Here is a 22305-nt window from a genome sequence, read left to right as displayed (position 1 = left end):
TTTCCACTAGCGTAATGTGTACAGCGCGCTGAAAACCGAGAGCACCTGTTGGGAAGAGAGATAGCTAATAGATACGCCCAACGTGGGGCTCGAACCCACGACCCTGAGATTAAGAGTCTCATGCTCTACCGACTGAGCTAGCCGGGCGGGTGCAAGGCTTTGCTTCGGGCTGGTTGCAGATTTTAACGGAGCCTCATATTTTGCGAATCGATTGGCCTCATGTCTGAGAGCCTGATAGGTTACAAGTTACTGGTGGCCTTCTTTTATGACCAAAACCCCCATTCGATCACAGTCGAAAGTTGGAAATGGGTATTTGAAAGGTGGTGATTTGAAAGGAGTTTTGAACAGGACCTCACTGGAACACAGTAGGGCATCGAGGAGGCCTCGATGGTGATTTAAAAGGAATTTTGATCAGGACCTCTTTGGAACACAGGCCTCCTCCACACTTGGAACAAAACATGATCATTCCATCCACACACCACAGATGCTCGATGGGGATTTAAAAGGAGTTTTGAACAGGACCTCAATGGAACACAGTCCTCCTCTACCACTTGGAACAAAACATGATCATTCCATCCACACACCACAGATGCTCGATGGTGATTTGAAAGGAGTTTTGAACAGGACCTCAATGGAACACAGGCCTCCTCCTCCACTTGGAACAAAACATCACCATTATATCCTCACACCACAGATGCTCGATGGTGATTTGAAAGGAGTTTGAACAGGACCTCTTTGGAACACAGGCCTCCTCCTCCACTTGGAACAAAACATCACCATTATATCCACACACCACAGATGCTCGATGGTGATTTGAAAGGAGTTTTGAACAGGACCTCTTTGGAACACAGGCCTCCTCCTCCACTTGGAACAAAACATTACCATTATATCCTCACACCACAGATGCTCGATGGTGATTTGAAAGGAGTTTTGAACAGGACCTCTTTGGAACACAGGCCTCCTCCTCCACTTGGAACAAAACATCACCATTATATCCACACACCACAGATGCTCGATGGTGATTTGAAAGGAGTTTTGAACAGGACCTCTTTGGAACACAGGCCTCCTCCACCCCTTGGAACAAAACATCCATCGTCCCTGGGTGCGCTCGAACCACCATCCTTTCGGTTAACAGCCGAACGCGCTAACCAATTGCGCCACAGAGACCGGCGGCAAGTCAGCCAATGGGTCACGTTATAAAAAAGCACAATTGGACGTTTCCGGCAAAGACAAACAAGTTTTCCACTAGCGTAATGTGTACAGCGCGCTGAAAACCGAGACCACCTGTTGGGAAGAGAGATAGCTAATAGATACGCCCAACGTGGGGCTCGAACCCACGACCCTGAGATTAAGAGTCTCATGCTCTACCGACTGAGCTAGCCGGGCGGGTGCAGGGCTTTGCTTCGGGCTGGTCGCAGATTTTAATGGAGCCTCATATTTTGCGAATCGATTGGCCTCATGTCTGAGAGCTTGATAGGTTACAAGTTACTGGTGGCCTTCTTTTATGACCAAAACCCCCATTCGATCACAGTCGAAAGTTGGAAATGGGTATTTGAAAGGTGGTGATTTGAAAGGAGTTTTGAACAGGACCTCACTGGAACACAGTAGGGCATCGAGGAGGCCTCGATGGTGATTTAAAAGGAATTTTGAACAGGACCTCTTTGGAACACAGGCCTCCTCCACACTTGGAACAAAACATGATCATTCCATCCACACACCACAGATGCTCGATGGGGATTTAAAAGGAGTTTTGAACAGGACCTCAATGGAACACAGTCCTCCTCTACCACTTGGAACAAAACATCACCATTATATCCTCACACCACAGATGCTCGATGGTGATTTGAAAGGAGTTTTGAACAGGACCTCTTTGGAACACAGGCCTCCTCCTCCACTTGGAACAAAACATCACCATTATATCCACACACCACAGATGCTCGATGGTGATTTGAAAGGAGTTTTGAACAGGACCTCTTTGGAACACAGGCCTCCTCCTCCACTTGGAACAAAACATCACCATTATATCCTCACACCACAGATGCTCGATGGTGATTTGAAAGGAGTTTTGAACAGGACCTCTTTGGAACACAGGCCTCCTTCTCCACTTGGAACAAAACATCACCATTATATCCACACACCACAGATGCTCGATGGTGATTTGAAAGGAGTTTTGAACAGGACCTCTTTGGAACACAGGCCTCCTCCACCCCTTGGAACAAAACAAGGGATGGAGGACATCACCATTATATCCTCACACCACAGATGCTCGAGGGTGATTTGAAAGGAGTTTTGAACAGGACCTCTTTGGAACACAGTCTCCTCTACCATTTGGAACAAAACATGATCATTCCATCCACACACCACAGATGCTCGATGGTGATTTAAAAGGAATTTTGAACAGGACCTCTTTGGAACACAGGCCTCCTCCACACTTGGAACAAAACATGATCATTCCATCCACACACCACAGATGCTCGATGGGGATTTAAAAGGAGTTTTGAACAGGACCTCAATGGAACACAGTCCTCCTCTACCACTTGGAACAAAACATCACCATTATATCCTCACACCACAGATGCTCGATGGTGATTTGAAAGGAGTTTTGAACAGGACCTCTTTGGAACACAGGCCTCCTCCTCCACTTGGAACAAAACATCACCATTATATCCACACACCACAGATGCTCGATGGTGATTTGAAATGAGTTTTGAACAGGACCTCTTTGGAACACAGGCCTCCTCCTCCACTTGGAACAAAACATCACCATTATATCCTCACACCACAGATGCTCGATGGTGATTTGAAAGGAGTTTTGAACAGGACCTCTTTGGAACACAGGCCTCCTTCTCCACTTGGAACAAAACATCACCATTATATCCACACACCACAGATGCTCGATGGTGATTTGAAAGGAGTTTTGAACAGGACCTCTTTGGAACACAGGCCTCCTCCACCCCTTGGAACAAAACAAGGGATGGAGGACATCACCATTATATCCTCACACCACAGATGCTCGAGGGTGATTTGAAAGGAGTTTTGAACAGGACCTCTTTGGAACACAGTCTCCTCTACCATTTGGAACAAAACATGATCATTCCATCCACACACCACAGATGCTCGATGGTGATTTAAAAGGAATTTTGAACAGGACCTCTTTGGAACACAGGCCTCCTCCACACTTGGAACAAAACATGATCATTCCATCCACACACCACAGATGCTCAATGGGGATTTAAAAGGAGTTTTGAACAGGACCTCAATGGAACACAGTCCTCCTATACCACTTGGAACAAAACATGATCATTCCATCCACACACCACAGATGCTCGATGGTGATTTGAAAGGAGTTTTGAACAGGACCTCAATGGAACACAGGCATCCTCCTCCACTTGGAACAAAACATCACCATTATATCCTCACACCACAGATGCTCGATGGTGATTTGAAAGGAGTTTTGAACAGGACCTCTTGGAACACAGGCCTCCTCCTCCACTTGGAACAAAACATCACCATTATATCCACACACCACAGATGCTCGATGGTGATTTTTAAAGGAGTTTTGAACAGGACCTCTTTGGAACACAGGCCTCCTCCTCCACTTGGAACAAAACATTACCATTATATCCTCACACCACAGATGCTCGATGGTGATTTGAAAGGAGTTTTGAACAGGACCTCTTTGGAACACAGGCCTCCTCCTCCACTTGGAACAAAACATCACCATTATATCCACACACCACAGATGCTCGATGGTGATTTGAAAGGAGTTTTGAACAGGACCTATTTGGAACACAGGCCTCCTCCTCCACTTGGAACAAAACATCACCTTTATATCCTCACACCACAGATGCTCGATGGTGATTTGAAAGGAGTTTTGAACAGGACCTCTTTGGAACACAGGCCTCCTCCTCCACTTGCAACAAAACATCACCATTATATCCACACACCACAGATGCTCGATGGTGATTTGAAAGGAGTTTTGAACAGGACCTGAATGGAACACAGTCCTCCTATACCACTTGGAACAAAACATGATCATTCCATCCACACACCACAGATGCTCGATGGTGATTTGAAAGGAGTTTTGAACAGGACCTCTTTGGAACACAGGCCTCCTCCTCCACTTGGAACAAAACATCACCATTATATCCACACACCACAGATGCTCGATGGTGATTTGAAAGGAGTTTTGAACAGGACCTCTTTGGAACACAGTCTCCTCTACCATTTGGAACAAAACATGATCATTCCATCCACACACCACAGATGCTCGATGGTGATTTAAAAGGAATTTTGAACAGGACCTCTTTGGAACACAGGCCTCCTCCACACTTGGAACAAAACATGATCATTCCATCCACACACCACAGATGTTCGATGGGGATTTAAAAGGAGTTTTGAACCGGACCTGAATGGAACACAGTCCTCCTCTACCACTTGGAACAAAACATGATCATTCCATCCACACACCACAGATGCTCGATGATGATTTGAAAGGAGTTTTGAACAGGACCTCAATGGAACACAGGCCTCCTCCTCCACTTGGAACAAAACATCACCATTATATCCTCACACAACAGATGCTCGATGGTGATTTGAAAGGAGTTTTGAACAGGACCTCTTGGAACACAGGCCTCCTCCTCCACTTGGAACAAAACATCACCATTAAATCCTCACACCACAGATGCTCGATGGTGATTTGAAAGGAGTTTTGAACAGGACTTCTTTGGAACACAGGCCTCCTCCTCCACTTGGAACAAAACATCACCATTATATCCACACACCACAGATGCTCGATAGTGATTTGAAAGGAGTTTTGAACAGGACCTCTTTGGAACACAGGCCTCCTCCTCCACTTGGAACAAAACATTACCATTATATCCTCACACCACAGATGCTCGATGGTGATTTGAAAGGAGTTTTGAACAGGACCTCTTTGGAACACAGGCCTCCTCCTCCACTTGGAACAAAACATGATCATTCCATCCACACACCACAGATGCTCGATGGTGATTTGAAAGGAGTTTTGAACAGGACCTCAATGGAACACAGGCCTCCTCCACCCCTTGGAACAAAAGATCCATCGTCCCTGGGTGGGCTCGAACCACCATCCTTTCGGTTAACAGCCGAACGCACTAACCAATTGCGCCACAGAGACCGGCGGCAAGTCAGCCACTGGGTCAGGTTATAAAAAAGCACAATTGGACGTGTCCGGCAAAGACAAACTAGTTTTCCACTAGCGTAATGTGTACAGCGCGCTGAAAACCAAGAGCACCTGTTGGGAAGAGAGATAGCTAATAGATATGCCCAACGTGGGACTCGAACCCACGACCCTGAGATTAAGAGTCTCATGCTCTACCGACTGAGCTAGCCGGGCGGGTGCAAGGCTTTGCTTCGGGCTGGTTGCAGATTTTAACGGAGCCTCATATTTTGCTAATCGATTGGCCTCATGTCTGAGAGCCTGATAGGTTACAAGTTACTGGTGGCCTTCTTTTATGACCAAAACCCCCATTCGATCACAGTCGAAAGTTGGAAATGGGTATTTGAAAGGTGGTGATTTGAAAGGAGTTTTGAACAGGACCTCACTGGAACACAGTAGGGCATCGAGGAGGCCTCGATGGTGATTTAAAAGGAATTTTGAACAGGACCTCTTTGGAACACAGGCCTCCTCCACACTTGGAACAAAACATGATCATTCCATCCACACACCACAGATGCTCGATGGGGATTTGAAAGGAGTTTTAAACAGGACCTCTTTGGAACACAGGCCTCCTCCTCCACTTGGAACAAAACATCACCATTATATCCGCACACCACAGATGCTCGATGGGGATTTAAAAGGAGTTTTGAACAGGACCTCCATGGAACACAGTCCTCCTCTACCACTTGGAACAAAACATGATCATTCCATCCACACACCACAGATGCTCGATGGTGATTTGAAAGGAGTTTTGAACAAGACCTCAATGGAACACAGGCCTCCTCCTCCACTTGGAACAAAACATCACCATTATATCCTCACACCACAGATGCTCTATGGTGATTTGAAAGGAGTTTGAACAGGACCTCTTTGGAACACAGGCCTCCTCCTCCACTTGGAACAAAACATCACCATTATATCCTCACACCACAGATGCTCGATGGTGATTTGAAAGGAGTTTTGAACAGGACCTCTTTGGAACACAGGCCTCCTCCTCCACTTGGAACAAAACATCACCATTATATCCACACACCACAGATGCTCGATGGTGATTTGAAAGGAGTTTTGAACAGGACCTCTTTGGAACACAGGCCTCCTCCTCCACTTGGAACAAAACATCACCTTTATATCCTCACACCACAGATGCTCGATGGTGATTTGAAAGGAGTTTTGAACAGGACCTCTTTGGAACACAGGCCTCCTCCTCCACTTGCAACAAAACATCACCATTATATCCACACACCACAGATGCTCGATGGTGATTTGAAAGGAGTTTTGAACAGGACCTGAATGGAACACAGTCCTCCTATACCACTTGGAACAAAACATGATCATTCCATCCACACACCACAGATGCTCGATGGTGATTTGAAAGGAGTTTTGAAAAGGACCTCAATGGAACACAGGCCTCCTCCTCCACTTGGAACAAAACATCACCATTGTATCCTCACACCACAGATGCTCGATGGTGATTTGAAAGGAGTTTTGAACAGGACCTCTTTGGAACACAGGCCTCCTCCTCCACTTGGAACAAAACATCACCATTATATCCACACACCACAGATGCTCGATGGTGATTTGAAAGGAGTTTTGAACAGGACCTCTTTGGAACACAGTCTCCTCTACCATTTGGAACAAAACATGATCATTCCATCCACACACCACAGATGCTCGATGGTGATTTAAAAGGAATTTTGAACAGGACCTCTTTGGAACACAGGCCTCCTCCACACTTGGAACAAAACATGATCATTCCATCCACACACCACAGATGTTCGATGGGGATTTAAAAGGAGTTTTGAACAGGACCTGAATGGAACACAGTCCTCCTCTACCACTTGGAACAAAACATGATCATTCCATCCACACACCACAGATGCTCGATGATGATTTGAAAGGAGTTTTGAACAGGACCTCAATGGAACACAGGCCTCCTCCTCCACTTGGAACAAAACATCACCATTATATCCTCACACAACAGATGCTCGATGGTGATTTGAAAGGAGTTTTGAACAGGACCTCTTGGAACACAGGCCTCCTCCTCCACTTGGAAAAAAACATCACCATTAAATCCTCACACCACAGATGCTCGATGGTGATTTGAAAGGAGTTTTGAACAGGACTTCTTTGGAACACAGGCCTCCTCCTCCACTTGGAACAAAACATCACCATTATATCCACACACCACAGATGCTCGATGGTGATTTGAAAGGAGTTTTGAACAGGACCTCTTTGGAACACAGGCCTCCTCCTCCACTTGGAACAAAACATTACCATTATATCCTCACACCACAGATGCTCGATGGTGATTTGAAAGGAGTTTTGAACAGGACCTCTTTGGAACACAGGCCTCCTCCTCCACTTGGAACAAAACATCACCATTATATCCACACACCACAGATGCTCGATGGTGATTTGAAAGGAGTTTTGAACAGGACCTCTTTGGAACACAGGCCTCCTCCACCCCTTGGAACAAAACATCCAGCGTCCCTGGGTGGGCTCGAACAACCATCCTTTCGGTTAACAGCCGAACGCGCTAACCAATTGCGCCACAGAGACCAGCGGCAAGTCAGCCACTGGGTCAGGTTATAAAAAAGCACAATTGGACGTTTCCGGCAAAGACAAACTAGTTTTCCACTAGCGTAATGTGTACAGCGCGCTGAAAACCGAGACCACCTGTTGGGAAGAGAGATAGCTAATAGATACGCCCAACGTGGGGCTCGAACCCACGACCCTGAGATTAAGAGTCTCATGCTCTACCGACTGAGCTAGCCGGGCGGGTGCAAGGCTTTGCTTCGGGCTGGTCGCAGATTTTAACGGAGCCTCATATTTTGCGAATCGATTGGCCTCATGTCTGAGAGCCTGATAGGTTACAAGTTACTGGTGGCCTCCTTTTATGACCAAAACCCCCATTCGATCACAGTCGAAAGTTGGAAATGGGTATTTGAAAGGTGGTGATTTGAAAGGAGTTTTGAACAGGACCTCACTGGAACACAGTAGGGCATCGAGGAGGCCTCGATGGTGATTTAAAAGGAATTTTGAACAGGACCTCTTTGGAACACAGTCCTCCTCCACACTTGGAACAAAACATGATCATTCCATCCACACACCACAGATGCTCGATGGGGATTTAAAATGAGTTTTGAACAGGACCTCAATGGAACACAGTCCTCCTCTACCACTTGGAACAAAACATGATCATTCCATCCACACACCACAGATGCTCGATGGTGATTTGAAAGGAGTTTTGAACAGGACCTCAATGGAAAACAGGCCTCCTCCTCCACTTGGAACAAAACATCACCATTATATCCTCACACCACAGATGCTCGATGGTGATTTGAAAGGAGTTTTGAACAGGACCTCTTTGGAACACAGGCCTCCTCCACCCCTTGGAACAAAACATCACCATTATATCCTCACACCACAGATGCTCGATGGTGATTTGAAAGGAGTTTTGAACAGGACCTCTTTGGAACACAGGCCTCCTCCTCCACTTGGAACAAAGCATCACCATAATATCCACACACCACAGATGCTCGATGGTGATTTGAAAAGAGTTTTGAACAGGACCTCTTTGGAACACAGGCCTCCTCCTCCACTTGGAACAAAACATCACCATTATATCCTCACACCACAGATGCTCGATGGTGATTTGAAAGGAGTTTTGATCAGGACCTCTTTGGAACACAGGCCTCCTCCTCCACTTGGAACAAAACATCACCATTATATCCACACACCACAGATGCTCGATGGTGATTTGAAAGGAGTTTTGAACAGGACCTCTTTGGAACACAGGCCTCCTCCTCCACTTGGAACAAAACATCACCATTATATCCACACACCACAGATGCTCGATGGTGATTTGAAAGGAGTTTTGAACAGGACCTCTTTGGAACACAGGCCTCCTCCACCCCTTGGAACAAAAGATCCATCGTCCCTGGGTGGGCTCGAACCACCATCCTTTCGGTTAACAGCCGAACGCGCTAACCAATTGCGCCACAGAGACCGGCGGCAAGTCAGCCACTGGGTCAGGTTATAAAAAAGCACAATTGGACGTTTCCGGCAAAGACAAACTAGTTTTCCACTAGCGTAATGTGTACAGCGCGCTGAAAACCGAGAGCACCTGTTGGGAAGAGAGATAGCTAATAGATACGCCCAACGTGGGGCTCGAACCCACGACCCTGAGATTAAGAGTCTCATGCTCTACCGACTGAGCTAGCCGGGCGGGTGCAAGGCTTTGCTTCGGGCTGGTTGCAGATTTTAACGGAGCCTCATATTTTGCGAATCGATTGGCCTCATGTCTGAGAGCCTGATAGGTTACAAGTTACTGGTGGCCTCCTTTTATGACCAAAACCCCCATTCGATCACAGTCAAAAGTTGGAAATGGGTATTTGAAAGGTGGTGATTTGGAAGGAGTTTTGAACAGGACCTCACTGGAACACAGTAGGGCATCGAGGAGGCCTCGATGGTGATTTAAAAGGAATTTTGAACAGGACCTCTTTGGAACACAGGCCTCCTCCACACTTGGAACAAAACATGATCATTCCATCCACACACCACAGATGCTCGATGGGGATTTGAAAGGAGTTTTAAACAGGACCTCTTTGGAACACAGGCCTCCTCCTCCACTTGGAACAAAACATCACCATTATATCCGCACACCACAGATGCTCGATGGGGATTTAAAAGGAGTTTTGAACAGGACCTCAATGGAACACAGTCCTCCTCTACCACTTGGAACAAAACATGATCATTCCATCCACACACCACAGATGCTCGATGGTGATTTGAAAGGAGTTTTGAACAGGACCTCAATGGAACACAGGCCTCCTCCTCCACTTGGAACAAAACATCACCATTATATCCTCACACCACAGATGCTCGATGGTGATTTGAAAGGAGTTTGAACAGGACCTCTTTGGAACACAGGCCTCCTCCTCCACTTGGAACAAAACATCACCATTATATCCACACACCACAGATGCTCGATGGTGATTTGAAAGGAGTTTTGAACAGGACCTCTTTGGAACACAGGCCTCCTCCTCCACTTGGAACAAAACATTACCATTATATCCTCACACCACAGATGCTCGATGGTGATTTGAAAGGAGTTTTGAACAGGACCTCTTTGGAACACAGGCTTCCTCCTCCACTTGGAACAAAACATCACCATTATATCCACACACCACAGATGCTCGATGGTGATTTGAAAGGAGTTTTGAACAGGACCTCTTTGGAACACAGGCCTCCTCCACCCCTTGGAACAAAACATCCATCGTCCCTGGGTGCGCTCGAACCACCATCCTTTCGGTTAACAGCCGAACGCGCTAACCAATTGCGCCACAGAGACCGGCGGCAAGTCAGCCAATGGGTCACGTTATAAAAAAGCACAATTGGACGTTTCCGGCAAAGACAAACAAGTTTTCCACTAGCGTAATGTGTACAGCGCGCTGAAAACCGAGACCACCTGTTGGGAAGAGAGATAGCTAATAGATACGCCCAACGTGGGGCTCGAACCCACGACCCTGAGATTAAGAGTCTCATGCTCTACCGACTGAGCTAGCCGGGCGGGTGCAGGGCTTTGCTTCGGGCTGGTCGCAGATTTTAATGGAGCCTCATATTTTGCGAATCGATTGGCCTCATGTCTGAGAGCTTGATAGGTTACAAGTTACTGGTGGCCTCCTTTTATGACCAAAACCCCCATTTGATCACAGTCAAAAGTTGGAAATGGGTATTTGAAAGGTGGTGATTTGAAAGGAGTTTTGAACAGGACCTCACTGGAACACAGTAGGGCATCGAGGAGGCCTCGATGGTGATTTAAAAGGAATTTTGAACAGGACCTCTTTGGAACACAGGCCTCCTCCACACTTGGAACAAAACATGATCATTCCATCCACACACCACAGATGCTCGATGGGGATTTAAAAGGAGTTTTGAACAGGACCTCAATGGAACACAGTCCTCCTCTACCACTTGGAACAAAACATGATCATTCCATCCACACACCACAGATTCTCAATGGTGATTTGAAAGGAGTTTTGAACAGGACCTCAATGGAACACAGGCCTCCTCCTCCACTTGGAACAAAACATCACCATTATATCCTCACACCACAGATGCTCGATGGTGATTTGAAAGGAGTTTTGAACAGGACCTCTTTGGAACACAGGCCTCCTCCTCCACTTGCAACAAAACATCACCATTATATCCACACACCACAGATGCTCGATGGTGATTTGAAAGGAGTTTTGAACAGGACCTCAATGGAACACAGTCCTCCTATACCACTTGGAACAAAACATGATCATTCCATCCACACACCACAGATGCTCGATGGTGATTTGAAAGGAGTTTTGAACAGGACCTCAATGGAACACAGGCCTCCTCCACCCCTTGGAACAAAAGATCCATCGTCCCTGGGTGGGCTCGAACCACCATCCTTTCGGTTAACAGCCGAACGCGCTAACCAATTGCGCCACAGAGACCGGCGGCAAGTCAGCCACTGGGTCAGGTTATAAAAAAGCACAATTGGACGTTTCCGGCAAAGACAAACTAGTTTTCCACTAGCGTAATGTGTACAGCGCACTGAAAACCAAGAGCACCTGTTGGGAAGAGAGATAGCTAATAGATACGCCCAACGTGGGGCTCGAACCCACGACCCTGAGATTAAGAGTCTCATGCTCTACCGACTGAGCTAGCCGGGCGGGTGCAAGGCTTTGCTTCGGGCTGGTTGCAGATTTTAACGGAGCCTCATATTTTGCGAATCGATTGGCCTCATGTCTGAGAGCCTGATAGGTTACAAGTTACTGGTGGCCTTCTTTTATGACCAAAACCCCCATTCGATCACAGTCGAAAGTTGGAAATGGGTATTTGAAAGGTGGTGATTTGAAAGGAGTTTTGAACAGGACCTCACTGGAACACAGTAGGGCATCGAGGAGGCCTCGATGGTGATTTAAAAGGAATTTTGAACAGGACCTCTTTGGAACACAGGCCTCCTCCACACTTGGAACAAAACATGATCATTCCATCCACACACCACAGATGCTCGATGGGGATTTGAAAGGAGTTTTAAACAGGACCTCTTTGGAACACAGGCCTCCTCCTCCACTTGGAACAAAACATCACCATTATATCCGCACACCACAGATGCTCGATGGGGATTTAAAAGGAGTTTTGAACAGGACCTCAATGGAACACAGTCCTCCCCTACCACTTGGAACAAAACATGATCATTCCATCCACACACCACAGATGCTCGATGGTGATTTGAAAGGAGTTTTGAACAGGACCTCAATGGAACACAGGCCTCCTCCTCCACTTGGAACAAAACATCACCATTATATCCTCACACCACAGATGCTCGATGGTGATTTGAAAGGAGTTTGAACAGGACCTCTTTGGAACACAGGCCTCCTCCTCCACTTGGAACAAAACATCACCATTATATCCACACACCACAGATGCTCGATGGTGATTTGAAAGGAGTTTTGAACAGGACCTCTTTGGAACACAGGCCTCCTCCTCCACTTGGAACAAAACATTACCATTATATCCTCACACCACAGATGCTCGATGGTGATTTGAAAGGAGTTTTGAACAGGACCTCTTTGGAACACAGGCCTCCTCCTCCACTTGGAACAAAACATCACCATTATATCCACACACCACAGATGCTCGATGGTGATTTGAAAGGAGTTTTGAACAGGACCTCTTTGGAACACAGGCCTCCTCCTCCACTTGGAACAAAACATCACCATTATATCCTCACACCACAGATGCTCGATGGTGATTTGAAAGGAGTTTTGAACAGGACCTCTTTGGAACACAGGCCTCCTTCTCCACTTGGAACAAAACATCACCATTATATCCACACACCACAGATGCTCGATGGTGATTTGAAAGGAGTTTTGAACAGGACCTCTTTGGAACACAGGCCTCCTCCACCCCTTGGAACAAAACAAGGGATGGAGGACATCACCATTATATCCTCACACCACAGATGCTCGAGGGTGATTTGAAAGGAGTTTTGAACAGGACCTCTTTGGAACACAGTCTCCTCTACCATTGGGAACAAAACATGATCATTCCATCCACACACCACAGATGCTCGATGGTGATTTAAAAGGAATTTTGAACAGGACCTCTTTGGAACACAGGCCTCCTCCACACTTGGAACAAAACATGATCATTCCATCCACACACCACAGATGCTCGATGGGGATTTAAAAGGAGTTTTGAACAGGACCTCAATGGAACACAGTCCTCCTCTACCACTTGGAACAAAACATCACCATTATATCCTCACACCACAGATGCTCGATGGTGATTTGAAAGGAGTTTTGAACAGGACCTCTTTGGAACACAGGCCTCCTCCTCCACTTGGAACAAAACATCACCATTATATCCACACACCACAGATGCTCGATGGTGATTTGAAAGGAGTTTTGAACAGGACCTCTTTGGAACACAGGCCTCCTCCTCCACTTGGAACAAAACATCACCATTATATCCTCACACCACAGATGCTCGATGGTGATTTGAAAGGAGTTTTGAACAGGACCTCTTTGGAACACAGGCCTCCTTCTCCACTTGGAACAAAACATCACCATTATATCCACACACCACAGATGCTCGATGGTGATTTGAAAGGAGTTTTGAACAGGACCTCTTTGGAACACAGGCCTCCTCCACCCCTTGGAACAAAACAAGGGATGGAGGACATCACCATTATATCCTCACACCACAGATGCTCGAGGGTGATTTGAAAGGAGTTTTGAACAGGACCTCTTTGGAACACAGTCTCCTCTACCATTTGGAACAAAACATGATCATTCCATCCACACACCACAGATGCTCGATGGTGATTTAAAAGGAATTTTGAACAGGACCTCTTTGGAACACAGGCCTCCTCCACACTTGGAACAAAACATGATCATTCCATCCACACACCACAGATGCTCGATGGGGATTTAAAAGGAGTTTTGAACAGGACCTCAATGGAACACAGTCCTCCTATACCACTTGGAACAAAACATGATCATTCCATCCACACACCACAGATGCTCGATGGTGATTTGAAAGGAGTTTTGAACAGGACCTCAATGGAACACAGGCATCCTCCTCCACTTGGAACAAAACATCACCATTATATCCTCACACCACAGATGCTCGATGGTGATTTGAAAGGAGTTTTGAACAGGACCTCTTGGAACACAGGCCTCCTCCTCCACTTGGAACAAAACATCACCATTATATCCACACACCACAGATGCTCGATGGTGATTTTTAAAGGAGTTTTGAACAGGACCTCTTTGGAACACAGGCCTCCTCCTCCACTTGGAACAAAACATTACCATTATATCCTCACACCACAGATGCTCGATGGTGATTTGAAAGGAGTTTTGAACAGGACCTCTTTGGAACACAGGCCTCCTCCACCCCTTGGAACAAAAGATCCATCGTCCCTGGGTGGGCTCGAACCACCATCCTTTCGGTTAACAGCTGAACGCGCTAACCAATTGCGCCACAGAGACCGGCGGCAAGTCAGCCACTGGGTCAGGTTGTAAAAAAGCACAATTGGACGTTTCCGGCAAAGACAAACTAGTTTTCCACTAGCGTAATGTGTACAGCGCGCTGAAAACCGAGAGCACCTGTTGGGAAGAGAGATAGCTAATAGATACGCCCAACGTGGGGCTCGAACCCACGACCCTGAGATTAAGAGTCTCATGCTCTACCGACTGAGCTAGCCGGGCGGGTGCAAGGCTTTGCTTCGGGCTGGTTGCAGATTTTAACGGAGCCTCATATTTTGCGAATCGATTGGCCTCATGTCTGAGAGCCTGATAGGTTACAAGTTACTGGTGGCCTTCTTTTATGACCAAAACCCCCATTCGATCACAGTCGAAAGTTGGAAATGGGTATTTGAAAGGTGGTGATTTGAAAGGAGTTTTGAACAGGACCTCACTGGAACACAGTAGGGCATCGAGGAGGCCTCGATGGTGATTTAAAAGGAATTTTGAACAGGACCTCTTTGGAACACAGGCCTCCTCCACACTTGGAACAAAACATGATCATTCCATCCACACACCACAGATGCTCGATGGGGATTTGAAAGGAGTTTTAAACAGGACCTCTTTGGAACACAGGCCTCCTCCTCCACTTGGAACAAAACATCACCATTATATCCGCACACCACAGATGCTCGATGGGGATTTAAAAAGAGTTTTGAACAGGACCTCAATGGAACACAGTCCTCCTCTACCACTTGGAACAAAACATGATCATTCCATCCACACACCACAGATGCTCGATGGTGATTTGAAAGGAGTTTTGAACAGGACCTCAATGGTACACAGGCCTCCTCCTCCACTTGGAACAAAACATCACCATTATATCCTCACACCACAGATGCTCGATGGTGATTTGAAAGGAGTTTGAGCAGGACCTCTTTGGAACACAGGCCTCCTCCTCCACTTGGAACAAAACATCACCATTATATCCACACACCACAGATGCTCGATGGTGATTTGAAAGGAGTTTTGAACAGGACCTCTTTGGAACACAGGCCTCCTCCTCCACTTGGAACAAAACATTACCATTATATCCTCACACCACAGATGCTCGATGGTGATTTGAAAGGAGTTTTGAACAGGACCTCTTTGGAACACAGGCCTCCTCCTCCACTTGGAACAAAACATCACCATTATATCCACACACCACAGATGCTCGATGGTGATTTGAAAGGAGTTTTGAACAGGACCTCTTTGGAACACAGGCCTCCTCCACCCCTTGGAACAAAACATCCATCGTCCCTGGGTGGGCTCGAACCACCATCCTTTCGGTTAACAGCCGAACGCGCTAACCAATTGCGCCACAGAGACCGGCGGCAAGTCAGCCACTGGGTCACGTTATAAAAAAGCACAATTGGACGTTTCCGGCAAAGACAAACAAGTTTTCCACTAGCGTAATGTGTACAGCGCGCTGAAAACCGAGACCACCTGTTGGGAAGAGAGATAGCTAATAGATACGCCCAACGTGGGGCTCGAACCCACGACCCTGAGATTAAGAGTCTCATGCTCTACCGACTGAGCTAGCCGGGCGGGTGCAGGGCTTTGCTTCGGGCTGGTCGCAGATTTTAATGGAGCCTCATATTTTGCGAATCGATTGGCCTCATGTCTGAGAGCTTGATAGGTTACAAGTTACTGGTGGCCTCCTTTTATGACCAAAACCCCCATTCGATCACAGTCAAAAGTTGGAAATGGGTATTTGAAAGGTGGTGATTTGAAAGGAGTTTTGAACAGGACCTCACTGGAACACAGTAGGGCATCGAGGAGGCCTCGATGGTGATTTAAAAGGAATTTTGAACAGGACCTCTTTGGAACACAGGCCTCCTCCACACTTGGAACAAAACATGATCATTCCATCCACACACCACAGATGCTCGATGGGGATTTAAAAGGAGTTTTGAACAGGACCTCAATGGAACACAGTCCTCCTCTACCACTTGGAACAAAACATGATCATTCCATCCACACACCACAGATTCTCAATGGTGATTTGAAAGGAGTTTTGAACAGGACCTCAATGGAACACAGGCCTCCTCCTCCACTTGGAACAAAACATCACCATTATATCCTCACACCACAGATGCTCGATGGTGATTTGAAAGGAGTTTTGAACAGGACCTCTTTGGAACACAGGCCTCCTCCTCCACTTGGAACAAAACATCACCATTATATCCACACACCACAGATGCTCGATGGTGATTTGAAAGGAGTTTTGAACAGGACCTCTTTGGAACACAGGCCTCCTCCTCCACTTGGAACAAAACATCACCATTATATCCTCACACCACAGATGCTCGATGGTGATTTGAAAGGAGTTTTGAACAGGACCTCTTTGGAACACAGGCCTCCTCCTCCACTTGCAACAAAACATCACCATTATACCCACACACCACAGATGCTCGATGGTGATTTGAAAGGAGTTTTGAACAGGACCTCAATGGAACACAGTCCTCCTATACCACTTGGAACAAAACATGATCATTCCATCCACACACCACAGATGCTCGATGGTGATTTGAAAGGAGTTTTGAACAGGACCTCTTTGGAACACAGGCCTCCTCCACCCCTTGGAACAAAAGATCCATCGTCCCTGGGTGGGCTCGAACCACCATCCTTTCGGTTAACAGCCGAACGCGCTAACCAATTGCGCCACAGAGACCGGCGGCAAGTCAGCCACTGGGTCAGGTTATAAAAAAGCACAATTGGACGTTTCCGGCAAAGACAAACTAGTTTTCCACTAGCGTAATGTGTACAGCGCGCTGAAAACCGAGAGCACCTGTTGGGAAGAGAGATAGCTAATAGATACGCCCAACGTGGGGCTCGAACCCACGACCCTGAGATTAAGAGTCTCATGCTCTACCGACTGAGCTAGCCGGGCGGGTGCAAGGCTTTGCTTCGGGCTGGTTGCAGATTTTAACGGAGCCTCATATTTTGCGAATCGATTGGCCTCATGTCTGAGAGCCTGATAGGTTACAAGTTACTGGTGGCCTTCTTTTATGACCAAAACCCCCATTCGATCACAGTCGAAAGTTGGAAATGGGTATTTGAAAGGTGGTGATTTGAAAGGAGTTTTGAACAGGACCTCACTGGAACACAGTAGGGCATCGAGGAGGCCTCGATGGTGATTTAAAAGGAATTTTGAACAGGACCTCTTTGGAACACAGGCCTCCTCCACACTTGGAACAAAACATGATCATTCCATCCACACACCACAGATGCTCGATGGGGATTTGAAAGGAGTTTTAAACAGGACCTCTTTGGAACACAGGCCTCCTCCTCCACTTGGAACAAAACATCACCATTATATCCGCACACCACAGATGCTCGATGGGGATTTAAAAGGAGTTTTGAACAGGACCTCAATGGAACACAGTCCTCCTCTACCACTTGGAACAAAACATGATCATTCCATCCACACACCACAGATGCTCGATGGTGATTTGAAAGGAGTTTTGAACAGGACCTCAATGGAACACAGGCCTCCTCCTCCACTTGGAACAAAACATCACCATTATATCCTCACACCACAGATGCTCGATGGTGATTTGAAAGGAGTTTGAACAGGACCTCTTTGGAACACAGGCCTCCTCCTCCACTTGGAACAAAACATCACCATTATATCCACACACCACAGATGCTCGATGGTGATTTGAAAGGAGTTTTGAACAGGACCTCTTTGGAACACAGGCCTCCTCCTCCACTTGGAACAAAACATTACCATTATATCCTCACACCACAGATGCTCGATGGTGATTTGAAAGGAGTTTTGAACAGGACCTCTTTGGAACACAGGCCTCCTCCTCCACTTGGAACAAAACATCACCATTATATCCACACACCACAGATGCTCGATGGTGATTTGAAAGGAGTTTTGAACAGGACCTCTTTGGAACACAGGCCTCGTCCACCCCTTGGAACAAAACATCCATCGTCCCTGGGTGGGCTCGAACCACCATCCTTTCGGTTAACAGCCGAACGCGCTAACCAATTGCGCCACAGAGACCGGCGGCAAGTCAGCCACTGGGTCACGTTATAAAAAAGCACAATTGGACGTTTCCGGCAAAGACAAACAAGTTTTCCACTAGCGTAATGTGTACAGCGCGCTGAAAACCGAGACCACCTGTTGGGAAGAGAGATAGCTAATAGATACGCCCAACGTGGGGCTCGAACCCACGACCCTGAGATTAAGAGTCTCATGCTCTACCGACTGAGCTAGCCGGGCGGGTGCAGGGCTTTGCTTCGGGCTGGTCGCAGATTTTAATGGAGCCTCATATTTTGCGAATCGATTGGCCTCATGTCTGAGAGCTTGATAGGTTACAAGTTACTGGTGGCCTCCTTTTATGACCAAAACCCCCATTCGATCACAGTCAAAAGTTGGAAATGGGTATTTGAAAGGTGGTGATTTGAAAGGAGTTTTGAACAGGACCTCACTGGAACACAGTAGGGCATCGAGGAGGCCTCGATGGTGATTTAAAAGGAATTTTGAACAGGACCTCTTTGGAACACAGGCCTCCTCCACACTTGGAACAAAACATGATCATTCCATCCACACACCACAGATGCTCGATGGGGATTTAAAAGGAGTTTTGAACAGGACCTCAATGGAACACAGTCCTCCTCTACCACTTGGAACAAAACATGATCATTCCATCCACACACCACAGATTCTCAATGGTGATTTGAAAGGAGTTTTGAACAGGACCTCAATGGAACACAGGCCTCCTCCTCCACTTGGAACAAAACATCACCATTATATCCTCACACCACAGATGCTCGATGGTGATTTGAAAGGAGTTTTAAACAGGACCTCTTTGGAACACAGGCCTCCTCCTCCACTTGCAACAAAACATCACCATTATATCCACACACCACAGATGCTCGATGGTGATTTGAAAGGAGTTTTGAACAGGACCTCAATGGAACACAGTCCTCCTATACCACTTGGAACAAAACATGATCATTCCATCCACACACCACAGATGCTCGATGGTGATTTGAAAGGAGTTTTGAACAGGACCTCAATGGAACACAGGCCTACTCCACCCCTTGGAACAAAAGATCCATCGTCCCTGGGTGGGCTCGAACCACCATCCTTTCGGTTAACAGCCGAACGCGCTAACCAATTGCGCCACAGAGACCGGCGGCAAGTCAGCCACTGGGTCAGGTTATAAAAAAGCACAATTGGACGTTTCCGGCAAAGACAAACTAGTTTTCCACTAGCGTAATGTGTACAGCGCACTGAAAACCAAGAGCACCTGTTGGGAAGAGAGATAGCTAATAGATACGCCCAACGTGGGGCTCGAACCCACGAACCTGAGATTAAGAGTCTCATGCTCTACCGACTGAGCTAGCCGGGCGGGTGCAAGGCTTTGCTTCGGGCTGGTTGCAGATTTTAACGGAGCCTCATATTTTGCGAATCGATTGGCCTCATGTCTGAGAGCCTGATAGGTTACAAGTTACTGGTGGCCTTCTTTTATGACCAAAACCCCCATTCGATCACAGTCGAAAGTTGGAAATGGGTATTTGAAAGGTGGTGATTTGAAAGGAGTTTTGAACAGGACCTCACTGGAACACAGTAGGGCATCGAGGAGGCCTCGATGGTGATTTAAAAGGAATTTTGAACAGGACCTCTTTGGAACACAGGCCTCCTCCACACTTGGAACAAAACATGATCATTCCATCCACACACCACAGATGCTCGATGGGGATTTGAAAGGAGTTTTAAACAGGACCTCTTTGGAACACAGGCCTCCTCCTCCACTTGGAACAAAACATCACCATTATATCCGCACACCACAGATGCTCGATGGGGATTTAAAAGGAGTTTTGAACAGGACCTCAATGGAACACAGTCCTCCCCTACCACTTGGAACAAAACATGATCATTCCATCCACACACCACAGATGCTCGATGGTGATTTGAAAGGAGTTTTGAACAGGACCTCAATGGAACACAGGCCTCCTCCTCCACTTGGAACAAAACATCACCATTATATCCTCACACCACAGATGCTCGATGGTGATTTGAAAGGAGTTTGAACAGGACCTCTTTGGAACACAGGCCTCCTCCTCCACTTGGAACAAAACATCACCATTATATCCACACACCACAGATGCTCGATGGTGATTTGAAAGGAGTTTTGAACAGGACCTCTTTGGAACACAGGCCTCCTCCTCCACTTGGAACAAAACATTACCATTATATCCTCACACCACAGATGCTCGATGGTGATTTGAAAGGAGTTTTGAACAGGACCTCTTTGGAACACAGGCCTCCTCCTCCACTTGGAACAAAACATCACCATTATATCCACACACCACAGATGCTCGATGGTGATTTGAAAGGAGTTTTGAACAGGACCTCTTTGGAACACAGGCCTCCTCCACCCCTTGGAACAAAACATCCATCGTCCCTGGGTGGGCTCGAACCACCATCCTTTCGGTTAACAGCCGAACGCGCTAACCAATTGCGCCACAGAGACCGGCGGCAAGTCAGCCACTGGGTCACGTTATAAAAAAGCACAATTGGACGTTTCCGGCAAAGACAAACAAGTTTTTCCACTAGCGTAATGTGTACAGCGCGCTGAAAACCGAGACCACCTGTCGGGAAGAGAGATAGCTAGTAGATACGCCCAACGTGGGGCTCGAACCCACGACCCTGAGATTAAGAGTCTCATGCTCTACCGACTGAGCTAGCCGGGCGGGTGCAGGGCTTTGCTTCGGGCTGGTCGCAGATTTTAATGGAGCCTCATATTTTGCGAATCGATTGGCCTCATGTCTGAGAGCTTGATAGGTTACAAGTTACTGGTGGCCTCCTTTTATGACCAAAACCCCCATTCGATCACAGTCAAAAGTTGGAAATGGGTATTTGAAAGGTGGTGATTTGAAAGGAGTTTTGAACAGGACCTCACTGGAACACAGTAGGGCATCGAGGAGGCCTCGATGGTGATTTAAAAGGAATTTTGAACAGGACCTCTTTGGAACACAGGCCTCCTCCACACTTGGAACAAAACATGATCATTCCATCCACACACCACAGATGCTCGATGGGGATTTAAAAGGAGTTTTGAACAGGACCTCAATGGAACACAGTCCTCCTCTACCACTTGGAACAAAACATGATCATTCCATCCACACACCACAGATTCTCAATGGTGATTTGAAAGGAGTTTTGAACAGGACCTCAATGGAACACAGGCCTCCTCCTCCACTTGGAACAAAACATCACCATTATATCCTCACACCACAGATGCTCGATGGTGATTTGAAAGGAGTTTTAAACAGGACCTCTTTGGAACACAGGCCTCCTCCTCCACTTGCAACAAAACATCACCATTATATCCACACACCACAGATGCTCGATGGTGATTTGAAAGGAGTTTTGAACAGGACCTCAATGGAACACAGTCCTCCTATACCACTTGGAACAAAACATGATCATTCCATCCACACACCACAGATGCTCGATGGTGATTTGAAAGGAGTTTTGAACAGGACCTCAATGGAACACAGGCCTACTCCACCCCTTGGAACAAAAGA

The 22305-nt window shown here is 46.9% G+C and overlaps 20 non-coding genes across 20 annotated transcripts; all 20 read right to left on the bottom strand.

The window, feature by feature from the left end:
- Positions 1–74: 74 nt before the first annotated feature.
- On the bottom strand, positions 75–147 carry trnak-cuu (transfer RNA lysine (anticodon CUU)). Its single transcript has one exon. It is a non-coding gene; the product is annotated as a tRNA-Lys (tRNA).
- Positions 148–1313: 1166 nt separating this feature from the next.
- On the bottom strand, positions 1314–1386 carry trnak-cuu (transfer RNA lysine (anticodon CUU)). Its single transcript has one exon. It is a non-coding gene; the product is annotated as a tRNA-Lys (tRNA).
- A 3698-nt stretch (positions 1387–5084) lies between these two features.
- trnan-guu (transfer RNA asparagine (anticodon GUU)) lies at positions 5085–5158 on the bottom strand. Its single transcript has one exon. It is a non-coding gene; the product is annotated as a tRNA-Asn (tRNA).
- Positions 5159–5304: 146 nt separating this feature from the next.
- Positions 5305–5377, bottom strand: trnak-cuu (transfer RNA lysine (anticodon CUU)). The gene has a single exon. It is a non-coding gene; the product is annotated as a tRNA-Lys (tRNA).
- Positions 5378–7905: 2528 nt separating this feature from the next.
- Positions 7906–7978, bottom strand: trnak-cuu (transfer RNA lysine (anticodon CUU)). The gene has a single exon. It is a non-coding gene; the product is annotated as a tRNA-Lys (tRNA).
- Positions 7979–9135: 1157 nt separating this feature from the next.
- On the bottom strand, positions 9136–9209 carry trnan-guu (transfer RNA asparagine (anticodon GUU)). The gene has a single exon. It is a non-coding gene; the product is annotated as a tRNA-Asn (tRNA).
- A 146-nt stretch (positions 9210–9355) lies between these two features.
- Positions 9356–9428, bottom strand: trnak-cuu (transfer RNA lysine (anticodon CUU)). The gene has a single exon. It is a non-coding gene; the product is annotated as a tRNA-Lys (tRNA).
- A 1271-nt stretch (positions 9429–10699) lies between these two features.
- On the bottom strand, positions 10700–10772 carry trnak-cuu (transfer RNA lysine (anticodon CUU)). The gene has a single exon. It is a non-coding gene; the product is annotated as a tRNA-Lys (tRNA).
- Positions 10773–11614: 842 nt separating this feature from the next.
- On the bottom strand, positions 11615–11688 carry trnan-guu (transfer RNA asparagine (anticodon GUU)). The gene has a single exon. It is a non-coding gene; the product is annotated as a tRNA-Asn (tRNA).
- A 146-nt stretch (positions 11689–11834) lies between these two features.
- trnak-cuu (transfer RNA lysine (anticodon CUU)) lies at positions 11835–11907 on the bottom strand. The gene has a single exon. It is a non-coding gene; the product is annotated as a tRNA-Lys (tRNA).
- A 2975-nt stretch (positions 11908–14882) lies between these two features.
- On the bottom strand, positions 14883–14955 carry trnak-cuu (transfer RNA lysine (anticodon CUU)). Its single transcript has one exon. It is a non-coding gene; the product is annotated as a tRNA-Lys (tRNA).
- A 1051-nt stretch (positions 14956–16006) lies between these two features.
- Positions 16007–16080, bottom strand: trnan-guu (transfer RNA asparagine (anticodon GUU)). The gene has a single exon. It is a non-coding gene; the product is annotated as a tRNA-Asn (tRNA).
- A 146-nt stretch (positions 16081–16226) lies between these two features.
- On the bottom strand, positions 16227–16299 carry trnak-cuu (transfer RNA lysine (anticodon CUU)). The gene has a single exon. It is a non-coding gene; the product is annotated as a tRNA-Lys (tRNA).
- A 1052-nt stretch (positions 16300–17351) lies between these two features.
- trnan-guu (transfer RNA asparagine (anticodon GUU)) lies at positions 17352–17425 on the bottom strand. The gene has a single exon. It is a non-coding gene; the product is annotated as a tRNA-Asn (tRNA).
- Positions 17426–17571: 146 nt separating this feature from the next.
- On the bottom strand, positions 17572–17644 carry trnak-cuu (transfer RNA lysine (anticodon CUU)). The gene has a single exon. It is a non-coding gene; the product is annotated as a tRNA-Lys (tRNA).
- A 1051-nt stretch (positions 17645–18695) lies between these two features.
- Positions 18696–18769, bottom strand: trnan-guu (transfer RNA asparagine (anticodon GUU)). The gene has a single exon. It is a non-coding gene; the product is annotated as a tRNA-Asn (tRNA).
- A 146-nt stretch (positions 18770–18915) lies between these two features.
- On the bottom strand, positions 18916–18988 carry trnak-cuu (transfer RNA lysine (anticodon CUU)). Its single transcript has one exon. It is a non-coding gene; the product is annotated as a tRNA-Lys (tRNA).
- An 842-nt stretch (positions 18989–19830) lies between these two features.
- On the bottom strand, positions 19831–19904 carry trnan-guu (transfer RNA asparagine (anticodon GUU)). Its single transcript has one exon. It is a non-coding gene; the product is annotated as a tRNA-Asn (tRNA).
- Positions 19905–21174: 1270 nt separating this feature from the next.
- On the bottom strand, positions 21175–21248 carry trnan-guu (transfer RNA asparagine (anticodon GUU)). Its single transcript has one exon. It is a non-coding gene; the product is annotated as a tRNA-Asn (tRNA).
- A 147-nt stretch (positions 21249–21395) lies between these two features.
- On the bottom strand, positions 21396–21468 carry trnak-cuu (transfer RNA lysine (anticodon CUU)). The gene has a single exon. It is a non-coding gene; the product is annotated as a tRNA-Lys (tRNA).
- Positions 21469–22305: the final 837 nt, after the last annotated feature.

The sequence above is a fragment of the Rhinichthys klamathensis genome, unplaced genomic scaffold (genome assembly GCF_029890125.1).
Source record: "Rhinichthys klamathensis goyatoka isolate OS25496 unplaced genomic scaffold, OSU_Roscu_1.1 h1tg000001l_1, whole genome shotgun sequence".
Taxonomy (NCBI): Eukaryota; Metazoa; Chordata; class Actinopteri; order Cypriniformes; family Leuciscidae; genus Rhinichthys; species Rhinichthys klamathensis.
Note: the sequence above shows the minus strand (reverse complement) of the source record. Positions and strands in the feature narration are given on the sequence as shown.